The sequence below is a fragment of the Musa acuminata genome, chromosome BXJ3-11, assembly GCF_036884655.1.
Source record: "Musa acuminata AAA Group cultivar baxijiao chromosome BXJ3-11, Cavendish_Baxijiao_AAA, whole genome shotgun sequence".
NCBI lineage: Eukaryota > Viridiplantae > Streptophyta > Magnoliopsida > Zingiberales > Musaceae > Musa > Musa acuminata.
This window is the reverse complement of record NC_088359.1, coordinates 15907742-15932695: the sequence shown is the minus strand read 5'-3', so window position 1 is coordinate 15932695 and position 24954 is coordinate 15907742.

Below are 24954 nucleotides of genomic sequence, written 5' to 3'. Positions count from 1 at the left end.
AGTAGAACACCAAAGACCTGGAGATTTGTTGCAAGCTTTAGATATTCTTGAATGGAAATGGGAATGTATTACCATGGACTTTATTTCAGGACTACCCCAAACTTCTAGAAAGCATGATGCTATTTGGGTTATCATTGATAGGTTAACGAAATATATACATTTCCTACCGATCAATATGACTTATTCTCTAGATAGGCTTGCAGATTTATATATCAATGAAATAATAAGACTTCATGGTGTTCCAAAGGAGATAATCTCTGACAGAAACCTGATAGAACCCTTGCAGATTCTAAACTTGGGGTTGATCTCTTTAAGGGATCGGCCTCCTTGGAACTCTATGTTGAATCTCATATTTTGATGATGAAACTACTTGATATATGTTTATGATTTAATCTGCATTTTTGAGTGACGCAGGATGCTTTGATCAGGATGAGACAATTAAAGCAGGAAAATCATGTTGTGCCGGAGGAACATGTTAGAAGATTGGACGTCAGGCCGGTGGATCGGTCGAAGTATCGACAGAAGGCTTCGGGCCATGGACTCGAGCATCGGGCCAAGAAGAGCAGGTATTGTGCCAAGGATATCGGAGTTACAGAGTCAACTGGCCGATTGGGCAATGGGCTGCAGGAAAGGACGATGCGCCGAAGAATCGGACGAAGCGTCGAGGGACCAATGACATGCCGGACAACTTGGTTAATTGCTTAGGATTAATTGTCTCAATCGAAGTTTTGTTTTAAGTGTGCAGGATTAACTATGATGAAAGTAAGATATGCAGCAGGAGTTGCGCCGGAGTCAAGACAATGATCACGTTGGGAATTCGAGAGTTCGACGGAAGTTCGGACAGTCGTCGGAGGTTCTACGGGAACAAATCCGAGAAGTCCATAAGCTTGCCAAAGAAGCTCGTCGGAACTCGCCAAGTGGATCGTCGCAAGTCCAGGAGTTTGCTGGAAGTCCGCAGGAGCATCACGGAGGGTTCATCGGATGATTGACGGAAGTTCGTCGGAAGAAGTGATTGACGCACCGGAGCAAGTTGCAGTAAATATCTTAAGAAATATCGTAGTTAGCACAATGAATAAGTTGGAAATGGGAGGTGATCCCATTAACTTAATCTTGGGGGCAATTGGGTCCCTGAAAAACCCAAATTAGGCCGAATGGATCAATCCATTTGGACCCTGATTTCTGCCATGCGGTTCAACCGCCTCAGTCAGGCGGTGGCACCGACTGAGCTCAGTCTTCGAGCTCTGGCAGGAGGTGTAACCGCCCATGACAGAGGTGGCACCGCCTGGGCTCGATCTCCGAGCTCTGTCTGAGCGGTGCAACCACCTCAGTCAGGAGGTGGCTCCGCCTAGAGGCTCAGTCTTCAAGCTCTGCCAGGCGGTGCAACCGCCCCAGTCAGGCGGTGCAACCGCCAGATCCCGGAATTCCGGGAATTGACAGTTTTGAGCTCCAAATTTAAACTGGGTTGGGGCATATAAATACCCCACCCTTTCAGCACTGAAAGGGCGCCCAGAAACCACCAAAATTCTAATTTTACTTTGTGATTTTTAGAGCTCAAAAGTGTTGTATGAGTTGAAAGTTCTTCATCTTTTCTTCCAAGTTCTAATCTGTTAAGAGAGGAAAGGAAATTCTGTAAGGGTTGTCTCCTAAGCCCGTCAAAAGGAGTGAAACTGTAAAAGGGTGGTTGGCCTTCGCCTATTGAAGGAAGGCCTCTAGTTGACGTTGGTGACCTCGTCGGTGGAGGAAGCCAAAAGTGGAGTAGGTCAAGATTGACCGAACCACTCTAAATCTCGGTTTGCATTTACTTTGAGCATCTTATCTTTACTGCAAACCTCCTCAATAGCTTACAGCCTTCTGTGCTTTTACGAACATGTTTCAATGTTCAATGCTTTCCGAATCGGCATTTAGACGCAAATCAGTTTTATCGTACGAACATCATATTTCAGTTTGCGCTTACGTTCTGATTTGCATCATAACTACAAACTGCCTTTATATCTTTGCTTTAACTGCATCTCGCTTCATCTCAAGTTAAAGTGGTTTACGAATCGGCTTTCATACCGAAATCGCTTTTATCGTACGAACGTCGTATTTCAGTTTGCGCTTATATTATGATTTCCATCATAACTGCAAACTGCCTTCATTGATTTACTTTAACGTCATCTCACTTGATCTTAAGTTAAAGTAATCTTAGAATCGGCTTTCACATCGAAATCGCTTTTATCGTACGAACGTAATTTTAATCGTAGAAAGATTTCCGCTGCACTAATTCACCCCCCCTCTTAGTGCTCTTGATCCTAACAATTGGTATCAGAGCCCGGTATTTCTCATTTCGGATTTACACCTGAAAGAAATGGCTCTTCATGGCTTTCAAGAGAGCTTATCGGTTGTTCGTCTACCGTTATTTAACGGATTGGACTACACTTATTGGAAAACTCGAATGAGTGTTTTCTTGATTTCTATGAATTTGGATTTATGGTTTTCAACTTCCCTCCAAACCGATGAACGAATGGTCGGATTTGGAGAAGAAGTATTTTTCTTTAAACGCAAAGTCTATGAATGCCTTATTTTGCGCTTTGGACAAAAATGAGTTCAATCGGATTTCTACGTGTGAAACGGCTTTTGACATTTGGCGAACACTTGAAATCACGCACGAGGGAACTAGTAGAGTCAAAGACTTGAAAGTTAACATTTTATTGCATGATTTTGAGCTTTTTCGAATGCAACCAAGCGAGACTATAGGCGACATGTACACCCGTTTCACGGATGTCGTCAATAGTTTAAGAGCTCTTGGAAAATGTTTTTTGGATTTTGAACTCGTAAACAAGATTTTGCGTTCTCTTTCTAAGAAGTGGGATTCAAAAGTAACTGCAATACAAGAAGCTAAAAACCTAAACAACTTACCACTTGAAGAACTAATTGGTTCGTTGATGACATATGAAATGGTGCACAATGCACATGATGAACATGATGAATAAAATCACCTTCCAAAGAATAGGAAGGATTTGGAACTCCGGACAAATGAATACCACTTTAGCGATGACTTAAGTGATGAGGACAATGATGAACTTGAACTTCGAACACTAAATCTTAATAAGTTTATTAAACAAAAATAAAAAATAAACAATAAACTTGAACGAAGGAAGAGGCCAAAGAAGAAGAATACAAAGTGGGATGAATCGAGCTCCTCCGAAGACAAGGAGAATATCAAGAAAGGCGAGGTGGCAAACTACGCCTTAACCGCTTTCATGATGAGGTAATCGAAATCCCCCTAATTTATTTTGAAATTACTTGATGCTTTCATGATGTATTTACTTTTTTAGTTTAGAATTAATTTTCTTAAAAATTACATGTTTCAAAAAAAAAATTATGATCATGCTAAGTAATTTCGAAAATGATAATATTGCATATTTTATGATAAACAAATAAAATGATCTTGATTGAAAATATGAAATCATGGTTAAGAAGTAATAATGTGTATTATGTTGATTCCCATTGTTATTTCTCGATTTTGATTAAAAAAAAATCATGTTTGATTTGAAGAAATGCATAATGATGAAATTAAATATTTTGATTAACAATTTTATGCATGAGATTTTAAGCTATACATGATGATAAGCATGTGTTATTTTCATGAGTGTATTTGAAAAACTATGGCAAAAATGTGCTCGAATGCATGAACTTGTTAAGATTATTTTTCGGACTTTCTTGATTCAATGTTCAAATCACTTAATTGCCATGATGATTTTACACTATTACATGCCTTAATAACATGTTGGAAATTATGTGTTTTGGATACAAAAATTTTTATGATCATGAGCATGTTTTATCTTCATGATTGAACTTGAAAATCTATAGCAAAACCTTGTCCGAATGCATGAAAGTGTTAAATTTCATTTTTGGATTTTCTTGATCATAATAGTTCATTTTTTAGAATCTATTGATCTTAATGGTTTTATGATGAAATTCATTTTTCGATCCTAAACGTTGATGCATGTTTAACATAAATGAAAAAGTATGCTAACATGAAATCAAGCCCACGGGGAAAATCGCTCGCAAGGGTGGTAGGGCTCGTAGGGGCGCTAGCAGACGCTGCGCCGACGAGCAGAGCTGCCCGCGGGGGTGCTAGCGGATGCTGCGCCAGCTAGCAGAGCCGCCCTCGGGGGCAACGGTGCCCGCAAGGAGGCCCGACCGCAGGGGCGGCGGTGCCTGCAAGGAGGCCCGACTGCAAGGGAGGCACCGCCCACGGGCAAGGGCAGTGCCCCCCCGCACTTGTAGTGGCCGTCGCTGGTAGGGTGGCGGCGGTGGCGGCAACACAATAGGGAGAAAGAGGGGATTAGGGCATCTTCAGGCAAAAGATAGTTTTGCCCTTCGGAATTTTAGAAATTCCATATTCTATCTTTTACCCAAATTATGAAAATACCCCTCAAAATTCAGAAAATTCCCTACTTGTCCCTAATTTCAGAAGAAAAAAAAAATTAATTAAAAAGTTTAATTTATTATAATTTTTTTATTATTATCTAGTAGTCCTACATCATGATGATTTATACATGTTATGCATGATATGTGGACGAATGATCATGAACCATGTGATGTGTGTACTTGTGATTATTATTATTAGGGCCTACAAGCCACCATTTTATTTATCGTTTATTGTCGGGCCTGCGTGCCTATGATTAATTTATAATCATATGAGGAGGTGCAGCGAGAGCGTAGAAGCGATAGTGGGACCCACGAGACGGACGATCGCGATGCATGGAGATGCGTCGAGATGCCGACGGAACCGACGAGGACGAGATGGACAATCAAAGGGCATGAAGATGTACCACTGCACACATAGATCTTGATATGAGTGATTAGGCTCACTAGCTCGAGCCTGATCATATTAGGCTTTGGTCCATGATTATCTAGTGTAATTGCTCATGTGATGTGTGATTGTTTAAACACCTACTAGATATATATATATATATATATATATATATATATATATATATATATATATATATATATATATATATATATATATATATATATATATATATATATATATATTTGCATGCGATGTAGATATATATTTAATATGTATATATGTGATATATCATATTAGAAGACAAATTAAAGAAACCCCTCTCTCGTGATATTTACAAATTAAGATTTATTATGAATCAAGATTTTTTCATTAATCGTTCTCCTAAGATTTTCTTTTGATTAATTATGGAGTAGGTTTTTCATAAAGAAATCATGTCATTTGGTATTCACATATTCTAATCTTTCATGATATGATTTTTATGCAATTCCTTGTATTCATGAAATGTTTATCTCATCACCTAATAATTCTTCTTGATATTCCTTATGTGATGATAAGAAAACATGAAATATTCATTAATTTGTTTTGATGTATACAAATAAGAAGTTTCGATCATGTATGGTAGAATGTAATTTAACAAATTTGGTACCATCATGTTGCAAAAGAAATGATGATTAGGAATCATGTATTAATGATGATTGTATATTTTATGATTTGGCATGATGCATGCAATGATGAAATATTCATGAATTTGAAATGATGCATGCAATACTTATGACAATGATGTACCTAATGTATTGCATATGATATGTATCATGAATGCTTTAAATGATGAATGTTTGGTATCATGATCAACATGTTGATAAATGCTTAAAAATTTTAATGTTTGAGTATCATGTATGATATACCCATTAATGATGATTGATTTATTTTTCGGTATCGTGCATGAAAAAATAAGGTTTTTGAAATTGTGTATGTTTTAATTTGAATATATAATGATGCACAAATAAAATTGATACTTACTTTTGTCATAATCTGAAAATTGAAAAAAAGGGTCTTCCCTTCTTTTTGACAATGACAAAGGGGGAGCAAGAATTTCTAGCGTGGACATCATGAAAAGAGGCAAACTAGCTAGCTTACACAATTCAAGATGAAAGCAAAAATTACACTCCTCTAAAGAGAAGATGCAAATATAACATTTGCCAAATTATTTGCTTGCCTCATGTAAAACATTATCTCTTGCTAGTTTGGCATTTTGCTAGCTTGTACTCTGCAAAGAAAGCAAAAATGACACTTCTCAAAAGAGAAGAAAGAGCTTGTTATCTTGAACATCACAAGCTTGCCAAACAAAAATTACAAAAGTGCTATCTTGCCTATTTCAAGAAGCAAAACTTGCAACTTGCACATTGCAATAGGAAGCAAGAATCATAAGTTTACACAAGAAAGCTATCTTGCATTTGCTTTCGAAATTTTTGCTAGCTTGTATGTAGTAAAACTTGTATATCGTAAAAATTGCTGGCTTGTAGTATAAAGAGAAGCAAATAGTTGCTATCTCAAGAAAATTAAACATGCTAAACTTACACCTTGCAATGGAAGCAAAATTGCGAGCTCAAACATTGCAAAGGAAGCAAAAATTTGCTAGCTTGCAACTAGCATATTTCAAGAAGCAAGAGTTGCCTTCTTGAACATCTCTAAATTGCTAGCTTGCAAGTTCTAAAATGTTGTAACATTGCTGGCTTGCATGTCCTAAAAGCGCTATCTTGTATGCTATAAAACTTGCATATCTAAAACTTGATAGCTTGAATGTTCTATGCATGATGTAACATTTGCTAAATTTTCTGGCTTCAAAACTGCATGATGATAAAACTTGATATTATGTTTTTCATGCAATAAGTCAAACTAATATTCCAAACACAAGAATAGTTGGACTTCTCCTTTTTGTTGATGATAAAGGGAGAGAAGTATGATGTTATGCATAAGTTCATGATGACGTGTTGCAAGTATTCATGATGAATATTGCAATGACTTGAATTCAGTTTGAATTCAAGATTCTATCAATATGGCATATTGATCGGGGGAGTTTGTTTAAACTCCGGGAGTTAAGTTTAACTCCGTCATCAAGTGGTTGTCATCATCAAAAAGGGGGAGTTAAGTTTAATCTGCGTTTTTGAGTGACGCAGGATGCTTCGATCAGGATGAGACAATTAAAGCAGGAAAATCATGTTGTGCTGGAGGAACATGTCAGAAGATTGGACGTCGGGCCGGTGGATCGGTCGACGTATCGACAGAAGGCTTCGGGCCGTGGACTCGGGCATCGGGCCAAGAAGAGCAGGTATTGTGCCAAGGATATCGGAGTTGCGGAGTCAACTGGCCGATTGGGCAATGGGCTACAGGAAAGGACGATGCACCGAAGAATCGGACGAAGCGTTGAGGGACCAATGACAAGCCGGACAACTTGGTTAATTGCTTAGGATTAATTGTCTTAATCGAAGTTTTGTTTTAAGTGTGTAGGATTAACTACGATGAAAGTAAGATATGCAGCAGGAGTTGCGCCGGAGTTAAGACAATGATCACGTTGGGAGTTCGAGAGTTCGATGGAAGTTCAGACAATCGTCGGAGGTTCTACGGGAACAAATCCGAGAAGTCCATAAGCTTGCCAAAGAAGCTCATCGGAACTCGCCAAGTGGATCGTCGCAAGTCCAGGAGTTTATCGGAAGTCCGCAGGAGCATCACCGAGGGTTCATCGGATGATCGACGGAAGTTCGCCGAAAGAAGTGATTAACGCACCAGAGCAAGTTGTAGTAAATATCTTAGGAAATATCGTAGTTAGCACAATGATTAAGTTGTAAATGGGAGGTGATCCCATTAACTTAATCTTGGGGCAATTGGGCCCCTTGAAAACCCAAATTAGGCCGAATGGATCAACCCATTCGGACCCTAATTTCTGCCAGGCGGTTCAACCGCCTCAGTCAGGCGGTGGCACCGCCTGAGCGCAGTCTTCGAGCTCTAGCAGGAGGTGCAACCGCCCCTGACAGAGGTGGCACCGCTTGGGCTCGGTCTCTGAGCTCTAGTTGAGTGGTGCAACCGCCTTAGTCAGGAGGTGGCATGCAACCAAGCGAGACTATAAGCGACATGTACACCCGTTTCACGGATGTCGTCAATAGTTTATGAGCTATTAAAAAATATTTTTCGGATTTTAAACTCGTAAATAAGATTTTGCGTTCTCTTTCTAAGAAGTGGGATTCAAAAGTAACTGCAATATAAGAAGCTAAAAACCTAAACAACTTACCACTTGAAGAACTAATTGGTTCGTTGATGACATATGAAATGGTGCACAATGCACATGATGAACATGATGAACAAAATCACCTTCCAAAGAACAGGAAGGATTTGGAACTCCGAACAAATGAATACCACTTAAGCGATGACTCAAGTGATGAGGACAATGATGAACTTGAACTTCGAACACTAAATTTTAATAAGTTTATTAAAAAAAATCTAAAATAAATAATAAACTTGAACGAAGGAAGAGGCCAAAAAAGAAGAACACAAAGTGGGATGAATCGAGCTCCTTCGAAGATGAGGAGAAAATCAAGAAAGGCGAGGTGGCAAACTATGCCTTAACCGCTTTTAATGATGAGGTAATCGAAATCTCCCTGATTTATTTTGAAATTACTTGATGCTTTCATGATGTATTTTCTTTTTTAGTTTAGAATTAGTTTTCTAAAAAATTACATGTTTCAAAAAAAAAAAATTATGATCATGCTAAGTAATTTCGAAAATGATAATATTGCATATTTTATGATAAACAAATAAAATGATCTTGATTGAAAATATGAAATCATGGTTAAGAAGTAATAATGTGTATTACGTTGATTTCCATTGTTATTTTTCGATTTGGATTAAAAAAAAATCATGTTTGATTTGAAGAAATGCATAATGATAAAATTAAATATTTTGATTAACAATTTTATGCATGAGATTTTAAGATATATATGATGATAAGCATGTGTTATTTTCATGAGTGTATTTGAAAAACTATGGCAAAAATGTGCTCGAATGCATGAACTTGTTAAGATTATTTTTCGGACTATCTTGATTCAATGTTCAGATCACTTAATTGCCATGATGATTTTACACTATTACATGCCTTAATAACATGTTGAAAATTATGTGTTTTGGATACAAAAATTTTTATGATCATGAGCATGTTTTATCTTCATGATTGAACTTGAAAATCTATAGCAAAACCTTGTCCGAATGCATGAAAGTGTTAAATTTCATTTTCGAATTTTCTTGATCATAATAGTTCATTTTTGAGAATCTATTGATCTTAATGGTTTTATGATGAAATTCATATTTTGATCCTAAATGTTGATGCATGTTTAACATAAATAAAAAAACATGCTAACACGAAATCAATCACTTAAAATGAAATACTTAAAAAAAGGGGAAAATATATTACGAATTTTGTGAACCATAAAAATGATTTTTGGTGATTTGAATTTGAATGAGTTTTATCAAAAATCATGATCTTGGTTTCGTGATATTTACAAATTAAGATTTATTATGAATCAAGATTTTTTCATTCATCGTTCTCCTAAGATTTTCTTTTGATTAATTATGGAGTAGGTTTTTCAAAAAGAAATCATGTCTTTTGGTATTCACATGTTCTATTTCATGATATGATTTTTATGCAATTCCTTTTATTCATGAAATGTTTATCTCATCACCTAATAATTCTTCTTGATATTCATTATGTGATGATAAGAATACATGAAATATTCATTAATTTGTTTTGATGTATACAAATAAGAAGTTTCGATCATGTATGGTAGAATGTAATTTGACAAATTTGGTACCATCATGTTACAAAATAAATGATGATTAGGAATCATGCATTAATGATGATTGTATATTTTATGATTTGGCATGATGCATGCAATGATGAAATATTCATGAATTTGAAATGATGCATACAATACTTATGACAATGATGTACATAATGTATTGCATATGATATGTATTATGAATGCTTTAAATGATGAATGTTTGGTATCATGATCAACATGTTGATAAATGCTTAAAAATTTTAATGTTTGAGTATCATGTATGATATACCCATTAATGATGATTGATTTATTTTTCGGTATCGTGCATGAAAAATAAGGTTTTTGAAATTGTGTATGTTTTAATTTGAATATATAATGATGCACAAATAAAATTGATACTTACCTTTGTCATAATCTGAAAATTGAAAAAAAGGGTCTTCTCTTCTTTTTGACAATGACAAAGGGGGAGCAAGAATTTCTAGCGTGGACATCATGAAAAGAGGCAAACTAGCTAGCTTACACAATTCAAGATGAAAGCAAAATTTACACTCCTCTAAAGAGAAGATGCAAATGTAACACTTACCAAATTGTTTGCTTGCCTCATGTAAAACATTATCTCTTGCTAGTTTGGCATTTTGCAAACTTGCACTCTGCAAAGAAAGCAAAAATGACACTTCTCAAAAGAGAAGAAAGAGTTTGTTATCTTGAACATCACAAGCTTGCCAAACAAAAATTACAAAAGTGCTATCTTGCCTATCTCAAGAAGCAAAACTTGTAACTTGCACATTGCAATAGGAAGCAAGAATCATAAGTTTACACAAGAAAGCTATCTTGCATTTGCTTTCGAAATTTTTGCTAGCTTGTATGTAGTAAAACTTGCATATCGTAAAAATTACTAGCTTGTAGTATAAAGAGAAGCAAATAGTTGCTATCTCAAGAAAATTAAACATGCTAAACTTACACCTTGCAATGGAAGCAAAATTGCGAGCTCAAACATTGCAAAGGAAGCAAAAATTTGCTAGCTTGCAACTTGCATATTTCAAGAAGCAAGAGTTGCCTTCTTGAACATCTCTAAATTGCTAGCTTGCAAGTTCTAAAATGTTGTAACATTGCTGGCTTGCATGTCCTAAAAGTGCTATCTTGTATGCTGTAAAACTTGCATATCACAGTACAAAAATGAGCATATTTCGTAAGTCGATCAACCACCACGAGAATCATGCTTTTACCTTTGGAAGATGACATCCCTTCAATGAAGTCCATGGCGATGTCAGTCCACACTGAGTCTGGTATGAGTAGTGGTTGTAGCTTCCCTGGATTTGCCATAGTTTCACCCTTGTGCTGTTGACATACATCACATTGTGCCACATATTCATCAATAATTTTTTTCATCCCTCTCTAATAAAAATTTTGCTTCACTCTTTTGTAGGTTCTTAGAAATCCATAGTGCCCTACTGAAGGTATGGAGTGCATTTCATGCAAGATGATTGCGATACAAGAGGAGTCAGGTATAAGCACAATGCGACCTTTGTAGCGTAGATCCCTCGAATCCCAAGTGTACTGGGCTATTGCACTTGGATCCTCCTCCAATTTTTTTTATGATGTTGCTGATCTCTGGATCCTTCTTCCATTCTTCCCTAATGTCCTCGAGGAGACCGGTGGTAGGAAGGGAGATGGCTGAAACCTTAGTTTGTTCAGGTAGCCGTGAGAGTGCATCTGCAACAACGTTTTCTTTCCCCTTTTTGTAAATAATTTCATAATCAAATCCAAGAAGTTTGCTTACCCATTTTTGCTGCTCAGGGATTATCTTTTGCTCCAAAAAGTAATTGAGGCTTTTATGGTCAGTTTTAATTTGAAATCATCGGCCGATCAGGTAGGGTCTCCACCTCGTTATTGCGTGTACAATGGAAAGCATCTCCTTATCATATACTGACATGTTTTGATGGGAGGGAGATAATGCCTTGCTAGTGTATGCGAGTGGCCGACCATTTTGCATGAGAATGGCTCCAATTCCGACTCCAGATTAGTCGGCCTCAATGATGAAGGGTCTATTGAAATCTGGTAGTGCAAGCACCGGCGTCGTTGTCATGGCTGCTTTAAGTTTGTCGAAGGCAGCAGAGGCTTTGTCCGACCATTGGAAAGCATCTTTTTGCAGTAAAAAGTGAGTGGTGCACTGATCTTCCCATAGTCCTTAACAAATTTTTGGTAGTAGCCCGTTAGTCCAAGGAACCCCCATAGTAATTTCACGTTTGTAGGTTTCGGCTAGCCTAGCATTGCCTTAATTTCTGTTGGGTCTACCGCCACTCCTTCTTCTGATATTATATGCCCAAGGTACTCTACTTTTTGTTGGAGAAAGCTGCACTTTGGTTGCTTAACAAAAAGAGTATTCTCCCGAAGGATCGTCGAAACAATCCGTAAATGCTGAAAGTGAGTCTCAAGAGAAGGGTTGTAAACGAGAATATCATCGAAAAATACCAGCACAAATTTACGAAGAAAGCTTTGAAATATATCATTCATGAGACTTTAAAAGGTTGAAGGAGCATTACTGAGTCCAAAAGGCATTACCAAGAATTCATAATGGCCATCATGTGTGCGAAATGCAGTTTTTGGAATGTCATCGTCACATACCCGAATTTGGTGGTAACCGGATCGGAGGTCCAACTTCGTAAAGACTCGAGCTCCTTTCAATTCCTCAAGAAGTTCATCCACCACTGGTATTAGGTACTTGTCCTTGACGATGATGCCATTTAAAGCTCGGTAGTCGATGCACATCCATCAAGTTCCGTCCTTCTTGCATACAAGTAGCACCTGTGAGGAATAGGGGCTGCAACTTGGCCAAATCACCCCTGTTTCAAGCATCTGCTTTACGATCTTTTCAATTTTATCTTTTTGGAGGTGAGGATATTGGTACGGTCGAGTGTTCACTGGTGGCTTGCCCGGAAGGATTGGAATTCGATGGTCATGTTGCCGAGAAGGAGGAAGACCGCGCGGTTCAGCAAATATGTCGGCAAATTCGGTAAGCAATTGGGCAAGATTTTCATCTTCAATTTCTATTTTCTTCTCTTCTTGTTGTGGCTGGAGATGCATCAAAAAGCCACCATTTACCTTGTGCAAAACTTTCTCCATTCGTTGGGTCGAAATAGTGGTAACTTTGCTCCGCGCTTCCCGCGTAGGATGATCTGTTTGCCCTTACAGTAGAATTTCATAATTAATTTAGAAAAGTTCCAAGAGACATCACCTAGTGTAGTCAGCCATTCTATACCAAGCACTGCCTTATAGTCATCGATTGGTAGGAGGAAGAAATCGGTGATAATTTCTTGGTCTTGCAATAATAGTTTCACCTGCGGGCATCTTTGGTCGCACTTTAGGATTCTGCCGTCGGCAACCTTTACATCGAACTTGCTGCAACCTTCAATATGCAGTGTCATCCAAGCAGCAACCTTACTATTTAGGAAGTTATTAGTGCTACCCGTGTCGATGAGAATAGTGATCGGCTGTTGTTTGAGAAGGCCTCCAACTTTCATCGTTTGCGGATTTGAGTAGCCGGCTAGTGCGTGTACCGTAATGTCGGTCGGATGTGGCTCTTCTTCCATATCTTCTTCTTTATGTTCAAGGATATCTTCTAGATGTTCAATGACCTCTTCTTCTACTGGTTCAATCATAAGAAGTCTACCTTTTTTACAGCGATGCTCGCGGCTCCACGGCTCGTCGCAATGCCAACATAACCCCTTCGTAGATCGCTCCTGAATTTCTTCTCTTATTAACCTTTTCGGTTCAGGGACTCGGTTGATAGTAGGGGAGGCTGAGTGCTTTAGTATTGTAGGTCGTGGAGTGATCCTAGTCCTCCGGGCTTCATGGTTCAATCGCTCCTCTTGAAGTCGTGAGAAAGAGATGGCTGCCATAAGTGTGTTTGGTTGTCGCGCCTTAACTTCACCCCGGATCTCCGGCTTTAAGCCCTCAATAAAGGTCCCCAATAGTTGTTTTTCAGACCAATCACAAGTTTGATTAGATAACCTTTCAAACCTAGTTTAGTACTCCTGAATGGTGGAGGTTTGTCGGATCTTTGCTAGTTGTCCGTCAATGTTCTCGTAATAAGTTGGTTCGAAGCGGATCAGTATTCCTTCTTTGAATTGTCGCCATGAAAGGACTCCATAAGTGTGTTTAAACCAGTCAAACCATTATATGGCATCCCCTTCAAGATGTATAGCTGCAATTTCCACCATAGATGCATCCGCAGTTTTATGGTACCGAAAATATCGCTCCACGCGCGAGATCCAACCAATTGGGTCTCCTTCTTCCCATCTAGGGAAGTCCACTCTCATTCGTGAATAGTTGGGGTCGGTCATAGAGCCTCTCCTCTCTTGGAAGTCATCTCTTTGGGCATGATGTGATTGGTTAGAGCTCTCTCCTTGATGTGATTTCTTCGGGCATGGTGGTCGGCCCAAACTGAATTCGGTAAGGAGAGTCTGAATCTTATCCTCCATTCGTGCCTCAAAAGCTTCAAATTTAGCATTGATTGCCTCCTCAGATGCCATAGTATATGACTCCAAATCTGTGATGTTAAGATCTCTCTTTTTTTGATGGGTTAAAGGCATGTACAGGTTTGATAGAAATCAGTGAAAGTTTGCTACAGAATTATGTTGTCTTGTAAGAGCAGAATTATCGTCGAAGAAACAACGGTTTCTCGACGAAATCTCCACCAAAAATTTGAGAGATTTGAGGAGGTAATGGACAGTAATATCTTAGTTTATATGACAAAGAAAATATAGTATCAAGATCAAACAAACAGTGCTATGCGGCTGAAATTCTGCAATGTATCTTTCGTTGTAGAGATGAAAACTTTATGACGAAAAGTTTATGCAGCAATATAGGAACAAATTTTTTTATTTTTTTTTGGATTTTCGGATAGGGATAACTAAATTGCAGCGACAGTAAGGTAGGAAACCAGAACCTTTTGCAATTCACATGATGATCCGCGGTGGTGGAGATGATGGCAGAATTTGGCGACGATCTTTTAAGCAATTGTGGGAATTGCTTTGGACAGTTGTTGAGGGTTGATGGATGGCAATGGAAGGGCAGCGAGATGCTAAGAATGCTGCTCTGATATCAGGTGATAGAACCCTTGTAGATTCTAAACTTGGGGTTGATCTCTTTAGGGGATCAGCTTCCTTGGAACTCTATAGGGGTTCCTCCCTCCAAGTTACGGCTTAAAGGCGGCAGAAAAGATTTATCTATTGCTTAAGAAAAGAGAAGGAATACATGGCTATTTATAGGGCTTCTAAACCCTAACTCCTAATAGGACTCCTACTTAAGACTCTTACTTCTAACCAACTCCTAATAGGACTCCTACTCAAGACTCCTATTCCCTTACAACTCCTAATTCTTCTCTAAGAAAAAACCTCCTACATGAAAGTCCCTCTCAATTAGGACTCTCATAGCTAGAGTCCTAACAAAACCCCAGATTTCTATCTAGATTTTGAAGAAGGTTACAGGAATCTATTGGCACGAAAGTCTAAGTTTAGCACTGCTTATCACCCTTAAACTGATGGTCAATCAGAAAGAACTATTCAAACACTTGAGGATTTGCTTCGAGCCTATGTTATGGATTGGCAAGGTGAATGAGATAAAGATATTTCTCTTATTGAGTTCACTTACAATAATAGTTATCATTCAAGTATTCAGATGGCTCCTTATAAAGCTTTATATGGGCGAAAGTGCAGGACGCCTATATGTTGGGAAGAAATTGACGCTAGAAAGTTATTAGCACCAGAAAAAGTACAAGAGACTACTTAGAAAATTTAACTTATAAGAAAAAAGGTTAAAGACTACTCAGAGTCGTGAAAGGGGTTATGCTGATAACAGAAGACGAAATATTGAGTTTCAAATCAGGGATTTTGTATTCCTGAAGGTCTCCTCTTCTAAAGGCATTGTAAGATTTGGGAGGAAAGGAAAGTTAAGCCCAAGATTTATTGGACCTTTTGAGATTCTTGAGAGGGTTGGTTCTATCGCTTACAGGATTGCCTTGCTACCATCATTGTGCCATATCCATGATATATTTCATGTTTCAATGATCAGAAAGTATATATCTGATCCCTCTCATATCATTAAGTATGAGCTGATGGTGATTGATAGAGACTTGTCTTATGAGGAAGAGCTCACTCAGATTGTTGATAAAAAAAAAGAAAAAGAAAAGATCTTGAGGAATCGGGTCATCCCTCTAGTTAAAGTGATTTGGAGATATCATTCTGGAGAGGAAACAACCTGGGAGCTTGAGGAAGAAATGATGAAAGCTTATCCTAATCTTTTCATCGAATGAGATATGATAAATTTAGAGGACAAAATTTTTCTTTAAGGAGGGGAGAGTGTAACATCCCCATTTTTAAAAATTTAGTAAAAGGTTTGTTTGTAAAAATAAGGATTATTTAATAATTATTTTATATTAAATGATATTATATTAAAAGTTTATGGCTAGAGACCTAAGAGTAAATATTAGAAGTTTGATATAATTTATGAAAGATTCATATTTAAGTTAAAAAAAAAAAAATGGTGGACATGTGTCACTAGCTAACCTAATGGTGCCACTTATGTTTACTCTAAAGATGACACCTAGCCCATGACACATTGCAATTTTTGCATTAGCCGAAACCCAAAAAAAAAAAAAAAGAATTAGATGAAAGGTTAAAGAAAATAAAACTGAAGAGTTGCAGCCAACGTGAGTTTGAGAAGAGAAGGGAAGAAGAAGAAGAAGAAGAAGAAGAGCTTGAGGTTTTTCATCAATTTTCCAACATTTAGGATTTAAATAATTTTAAGGCAAGTGTTCTAACCCCATCCCATAGTAACTTTAATCTCTGTTTTCATTTTTATTCTGTAAAATTTGAGAGATTTCAACTGAGAACCAGACCTTCTTTCATTTTGATACAAAGCTATGAATCTATAATTTTTCGGTAATCTGGCCTCTATGCAATGTTTCAGTCATAACATTTTGTAATAAACTCTGATTTAGACAAAACTTATTCCATTTGAAAGTAGATAAAAAAATATTTATTTTGATACTAAGATCGAATGATTTGGAGTTTAAATGCCTACCAAGACTTCTATTTAAATTAACCCTACAGATTCTGCAAAATAGAGACTGAAATTTCTGACCTCTTGTCGCTTAACTACTTATAACTTTCTGCTGTGAACTCAGATTCAAAGAAAGTATATTTATTCAAAGTTAGGCTCAAAATGCTTTCTGAATATACCTGATTTGATATTTTTGGAAAACAATTGCTAACTGAAACATCTGCTTTCATCGACCCTATGGATTCAGTAAAACAGAGATAATATTTTCAGACCTTTAGCTACGAAATTATCTATAACTCCCTGTTTTAAATTCTAATTCTTGTAAAACTTGATTTGCCTAAAATTAGATTGAAAAAGATTTCTAATTACATCTATTTTGTATAAATTAGAGCATAGTTAGTTATCCAAATAGTTTATACAATGTTCCTATCAAATTCTGCCAGAATCGAGCTTTGGTCGATTTCGGCTTTCCTTGTTTCTTCTCTTTAGAAATAGATTTCGGCAAAAACTCTTACTTCAGTTAAGCTTTACATTATTACCTTAAATTTCTGTATACTTTTGTCCTTTATTTATTTGTATATCTGCAGCTATCATCTAAAGATCATGTTTGCATCGTAATGATTCGGCACATGCATCCCATTGTTTCGCATTTGCTTTCGATATGTGCCTCTTCCAGTTTTATTTCTTTAGACATCGAATTCATCTAACTTTCTTATTTCAAATGAGCTATATGTGATTTCTTGAAATCCTTGTATGCTCTTGCTTTTGTTTCCTTTCAAATCTGAATACATTTGTGAAAGATTATGTTTGTATTGTATTGACTCGAAAGGCATATGTACATTTCGTTGTTCCGCATGTGCTTCCAATATATGCTAATTTCATTATTCATATTGTCCCTTTGTACTCTGGTGTTTGTGGGATAAATGTGAACCTTTGTCAGAAATGGTAAAGGGAGTTATGCTTAGAGCCCGCGATGCTCTGCCGGCCCCCTATGACTTCACTCAGACGTGGGTGGATGGAGCTTCCAGCCGTGGGAGACTTATGTTTGGTGGTTATTCAGAAATGGATAGACCATATAATGTTATGATCCCACTTCACCTTCTATGTGTTTGATATGATATCCAAAGCTTTGGCTATGTTTCTATGCATGCTTTGGATAAGAATGAAATTAATGCATCGTCATTTGACATTTGAGCTTTTATTTAAATTTTGTTCTTTGATATGTTTCCGAAATGTTAGAAGTCTTTGTTATACCTTGAAATTACCATATGCCATGGATATGCTCCTTATGTCAATGATATACTCCAATTACCCTTCCTCGATTATATGAATAAAACATTCTTCGAACGAAATGGCATCGTAATTCTGCATTCAAATAACACATGCTTCTATTTCATCTTGTATCTCTGCCTTGTATTTTTTATACCTTATTTGTTTGAGAAACTGTCCTCTTTGTTATAAATATGTTAGTCGCTTGCTGAGCTTTATATGCTCACCCCATTGATATATAAATTTTTCAGGATAGCTTATCGCTCGCTAAAATATGTAGTTTGGGTTGAGGCAGTGGGAAGCTAGAAGATTTTGGGGCAAATCTTTCATACTTGATATGTTGATGTTGTATAAGTTCCTTTTGTGTGTATCAATGACAAATCTAGATTGATGTATCCCGTAAATATTTGAAAAGTACCTCTCATGTTAGGATTTTGGGAATGTTAAATTAAAATTATGTAATGAATGATATAACATGTGGTACATGTTGGTTTTGTAATTGTATAGAATTCTCACAACTATAGATTTATGATGTGGTTATGGTTTAGTTAAGTTGCCTTTGGATTCTACGAATTATCTAGTGGCATGATGTATGATTATAAACTACACAGGTTTTGTGAATTGTGGATTGTAGAGGTGAATGACTTGAATGTTTTTCTTAGTGACCTCAAATGTGTGATTGGATCCTGTATTGTTTGTTGAATTATAATATTGTCAATTTTGAGTTAGGTTTACACCTCCTAAATGAAAATTAAATTCGAGAGGGCGTGACAGAGTGGTATCAGAGCATGGTTTGAGGATCATTGAAATATTTGATATGTTGACGTGCAAAATATATTGAGGTCTAGTGAACTATAGTGATTGGTGAAAATTTTCTTTGATGCATTTTAGGAATCTAGGATGACGAGGACAGTTAGTCCTCCTACTTCATCTGCTTTTGATTAATTAAGTGCGATAAAAGGGTTGATCGGGGATATTAAATTAGAGTGACGCAGTAGAAGCATGGTGAACCTAATACATTGGTAGCAAAAAAATAGATGATGTGATTAGAGAAGATATTTGATGTACGAAATTGTTCTGATGATCAAAAGAATTTCTGGAGATTAAGAACAAGAATAGCGAGGACAAGTTTACCAAAAAAAAAAAAATTAGAAATGAATCAGAATGTGATAATAAGAGGGTCAAGACATCATCGATTTGAAAAGGGAAGTCATCGCAAAAGATTTAATCCTGTGTAAGATGTGAGTTATATTATGAAACAAGTTTGTATTTGTAGGTGACTGGAGCCTATTTTGCTTGTGGAAATTTGGATTATAAAATAAAAGACTACCCTTTGAACAAGAATAAGAATCACTGCCTCATAAGTCATCAGCCCATGTCAGAGTGTATGTTATCACGGAATATGATTCTAAAGCTTATGAATTAGTGGTCGAAGGTATTATTCATGTTTCTGAAAGAATGCAAATATTTGTTTGACCATGTGTCTCATCTATGATATGATTCGTAATATTTTGCTTATCACATGGGCATTCAACCTAAACCACTGGATTATATGCTATATGTAAATACGGCTATTAGGGATTGTTTGATAACAAACTTGATCTGGTCATCTTATTTAATTTCTATTGGAGAACATGAAATTTTTGCTGATTTGGTTCTCCTAGACATTTGGGGGTTTGATATTATACTAAATATGGATTAACTATCTTCCAATCATACTAGTATAGATTGTTATACAAAATGATCACTTTTTGCATACTAGATCATCCCATTTTTTATTTTGAGAGTATTGGGCATGATTTACCTCCTTGCCTGATGTATTTCCAGATGACTTGCTTGGTTTACCTCTAGATAAAGAGGGTGAATTTACTATTGATTTGGTCCCCTAGACAACCCCAATATCTAAGCCTCATTACAGAATGGCACCACTTGAGCTAGAGGAATTGAAAAAGCAACTACAAGAACTATTAGATAAGGGTTTCATTCGACCTAGTGTTTCACCATGGGGTGATGATTGTGAGCAAAGTTTTCAAGAGTTAAAAGGAGATTGACTTGTGCCCCTATTCTGACTATTCCAAGTGGTGACGATGGATTTATGGTTTATACTGATGCCTCAAGACAGGGCCTTGGATGTGTTTTGATGCAAGAAGGGAAAGTGATTGCTTATGCTTCTAGACAACTAAAGAGTTATGAACTGAATTATCCAACTCATGATTTGGAATTGGTAGCAATTGTTTTTGCTCTAAAGATTTAGAGGCATTACTTGTATGGGCGAACATTTGAAATCTTTACTGATCATAAAAGTTTAAAGTATATTTTTACTCAAAAATAGTTAAACATGAGGCAGCGGAGATAGATATAACTTCTAAAGGATTATGATTGTACTCATTCTCCAATGAGCACCTGTATTGTATCCCCAATGTCCCTACACGAGCATCTATGAGACCAGCTGCATCCATCATATGGAAGGGTATACAGCACACCAGTCTATCCGGTTATCACTATGTCCCTCTCGAGTAACCTTTGACCAGGATTATTTAGGATATGTGTTTAAAAGTGAATTGATCTCATTATCGTGATCTCATCACGATCTGATTCTTATTGCACAAATCCAAGGACATCACAATATATATATATATATATATATATATATATATATATATATATATATATATATATATATATATATATATATATATATATATATATATATATATATATATATATATATGCAATAGTTATAAAGTGATAGATGCCAAAATATAATAAGCAAAAAAGACTCTATATCAAGTCACACGTGCTATCACTCACGTGATTGGCTTGTTGGGCACCTATGACTAGCATTGACAGCCTTCTCGATCAGCACCTCAGATGGTGAATTATACACCTATCTGGTTATGTTGGGGATGAGCACGCCCTGCACGTAAGTCGCAGAGGTCACGCCGTCCGTCCAAACTCAGCTCCCGAGGGTCAGCCCCGACCAAAGCGCCTCGAGGGGATTGGTCACTTCTCCATCGGGTAGCTCCCTCAAAAAAAGAGCCCGGAACGGCTCATCCTTGGTGTGGGCTCAGGTGCGGCAGAGGTCACTCATCGAGCCAGACCTAGCTGGTTTAGCTGATCCCTCCTTCCTATTGAATCTCATATTTTGATAATGAAATCAATTGATAATTATTTATGATTTAATCTGTATTTTGAGTGATGCAGGATGCTTCAATCAGGATGAGATAATTAAAGTAGGAAGAATCATATTGGGCCAGGGGAAAACAAGTCAAAAGATTGGACGTCGAGCTGGTGGATCGGTTGACGTATCGACAGAAGGCTTCGGGCCATGGATTTGGGCATCAGGCCAAGAAGAGTAGATATTGTGCCAAGGATATCGGGGTTGTGGAGTCAACTGGCCGATTGGGCAATAGGCCGCAAGAGAGGACGATGCGTCAAAGAATCAGACGAAGCGTCGAGGGACCAATGACATGCCGGACAATATGATTAATGCTTAGTATTAATTGTCTATATCAAAATATATTTTTACATGCATAGGATTAACTATAATAGTAAGGCATGAAGCAAAATGAAGTCCCGGAGTCAAGGACGTGACTTCGTTGGGAGTTCGAGAGTTCATCGGAAGTCCGGACGTTCGTCGGAAGTTCTGGCGGAACCAACCGAGAAGTCTTAGAGCTTGCTAGAGAAGCTCGTCTGAATATGCCAAGAAGATCATCGTGAAGTCTAGGAGCTTGCCGGGAGTCCACCAGAACATTGTCGAGAGATTGTCGGAAGTTTGTCGGAAGCTCGCCGAAAGAAACCAAGACATAGTGACTTATTTAGCTTAGCAAATGTCTTAGGAATCGTAGTTAGCACGTAATTGGGTTTGGATTTGGGCCAACCCAATTAAGGGCCAGCTAGGCCCATGTAAGGATTATGTTGAGCCCAATGAGAGGCCCAAACAGTGCCCCAAGAAGTCTCACCGTCGTGGCAGAGTCTTCGAGACTGTGTCAAGCGGTGGTACCGCCAGTCTGGGCGGTTGTACCACCCCTAACAGGGTGCCAGGTTATGGTACCACTAGTCTGGGTAGTGGTATTGTCCAGCATAGCTTACCAGGCAGTGGTACTGCTCAGCACAGCCTCCCAAGCGATGGTACCGCCCAATGTCAGATTGACACTAGCGGTGGTACCGCCCAGCGCAGGCGGTGGTACCTCCCATGCTCGGAAAACCTGGGATGAGATATTTTTAGGCTCCAAGTTTGAATCAACTTGATGCCCATAAATACCCCTCTCATCCCTCGTTAAAATACACAAGTATAGAGAGTTTAAAAGTGAAGAAACGCTGCTGCAATCTCTTTAGAAATTCCCTCCTCCACTCTAAGTTTAGATTTCTATAAGAGAGGAGTGAGTGCTTGTAAGGGTTGTCTCCTAAACCCGGGAAAAGGAGAAGAGGGGTGTAAAAGTTGGTTGGTCTTTAAACCGACGTTATTTTATCGCTACACTAATTCTCCCCCCCTCTTAGTGCCGACCTCGATCCTAACACTTCCCAGCATGTTCCTTGCCGCATGCACTCCCTGCAGCCTCCTCGTTCTAGGCAATTCCGTGTGGGTGCCCCCTTGGGATGCCACCTACTTGGGTGGCGACCTCCCGTGCTGTAGTGGACTCAGACATTTTGGATGTCCCGGTCTTCGGCTTCTTACGCGGGTGACCAGACTCAGAATTCCCCAGTTGATCCAAGTCCCCCGAGGTTAGCATAGCGGGTTGACGAGGTCGAGGAGCTAGAGAGGCATGGGGCATGCCCCTCAATTCCTTGAGGTTCACCATATCTGCTCAAGAGACCAAAGCGTAGTCAACAACACAAAGTAGTGACGATGCAACTAGAGTAAAGGGGGATTGGCCTGAGCCATACCCCAAGGAGCCGAACTAAGACCTCCCTCAACCAACCACTCCTTAGTCATGTCCCTAACAGCTCGGGAAGCAGAAAGAATCTCCTTCAAATGCTTGAGTTGCTCATACTCATCATTAGATAACCCGGGGCAGCTATTGTTGATCGCTCGAGCTGACCATCGAAGACTAAATCCCCATCCTCGAATACAGCTAATGAAAAAATAACGACTCTTCCAACCCTTGTTATTGGAAGGTGCCCCGCTCACCCTAAAACCATCGCGAGATGATAGGTAGTAGCCACCCGGCCCCTTAGAAAGATGAAATCAAGTCAAAAACAATGATCGGGTTGGGGTGATACCTACACCTCGACATTCCCCGAGGAAGGCCACCTTGTACCGCCATGAGTTTGGAGCCATCTATGATGGCGAAATCTGCCACTAGGAGAAACAAGCCTCGATCACTGGGTGTAGGGGAAATCTGAGCCCTGCCTCAAGGGCATCTAGGGTTAGCCCAACCCATCCGAGAATGGGTCATGGGTGCATTGACTAGGCCAAGGAGCATGTAACTCGTATTCGATCATGATAATATAATGATCTTGGACATGACCGAGCAGTGCCACAGTCACGACAGAGTCAAAATCATGCAAGGATTTTATGACTTCGAGGGATCGAATGACCTTCTCATTCAAAAGTGATGCCCCACCCAACGATAAGCCACTACTTGAGGTTGATGCTATGACCTCAGACTCCGACCTACCATATGACGAAGAAGAGGAAGAGAAAGAGGAAGGGGAAGAGCAAGAAGGAGAAAAGGGGGGAGGGGGGGTCGGGTCGCGGGCGCGGCGTGCAAGCTTTTATAAGAAAAAATTATGCCAACCGAGGTGACCCTTCATCGCCATAATGACTCATAAAAGAGTCTAGGAACACAAGTTCCAAGGCAAAACATTCCTGCCAGGGTAGAAATCTCCCACCAAATTGCAAGGTGGGAAGGTTCTAGCCTCAACTGGTTTCGGCCACTAGCGACATAGTTGCTCAGTCACATCAATCTTCAATACTCGATTTATGGTGCTCGATCCCATCAGTCTCCAATACCCGAGCCATGGTGCATGGTCACTTCAGTCTCCAATTCTTGAGCCATGGCACTCGGCCACATCAGTCTCCGATACCCGAGCCATGGCGCTTAGCCACATGAGTTTCCGGTGCCCGAGCTATGGTGCTCAATCACGTCAGTCTCCAGTGCCCGGGTCATGACATTTGGTCTCATTAATATTCAATGCCCGAGCCATGGCGCTCGGCCACATCAGTCTCTGGTGCCCGAGCTATGGCGCTCAATCACATTAGTCTCCAACGCCTGAGTCATGACATTCGGTCGCATCAATCTTCAGTGGCTGAGCCATGGCACTTGGTCACATCAATCTCCAATGCTCGAGTCACGACACTCAGCGCATCAGTCTTCAGTATCCGTGCCATGGCGCTCGGTCACATCAGTCTCCAGCGCTTGAGTTGCTAGTCATAGGTGCCCTGCAAGCCAATCACGTGAGTGATGACACGTGTGACATGATATGCATTCTTTTTGCTTATTATATCTTACTATTTTTATCACTTTATATTGCTTATTGCATATATGCATATATATTGTGATGTGCATGGATTTGTGCAATGGGAATCAGATCATGATGAGATTATGATAATGAGACTGATTCGCCTTTAAACATAGACCCTAAATAATCCTAGTCATATGTTACTCGAAAAGGACATCAAGATAATCAGACAGACTAGTGTATTGTATACCCATCCATATGATGAAGGTAGCTAGTCTCATAGCCGCTTGTGCGGGGACACTAAGGATATAGTGCATATTCTCATTGGAGAATGAGTACAATAATTGATCCGCTCACGGAATACTGGATGGTTGATGATGCCTTATTGTCAGACAGCGATTTTATAGTCCTAGTAGTATATTTAGTCCTTAGACTTGAGACACTAAGGATTGTATGAGTACTCCACTCTTTGATACGAGACTTATAGGTTTGAAAGTTCCAAATCTAGTATAACCGGTTATTGGGAGTGGCAACTAACCTTACGAGGGCTATTGAGTGTCGATAGAGGATCATCCCGTGTGTTCT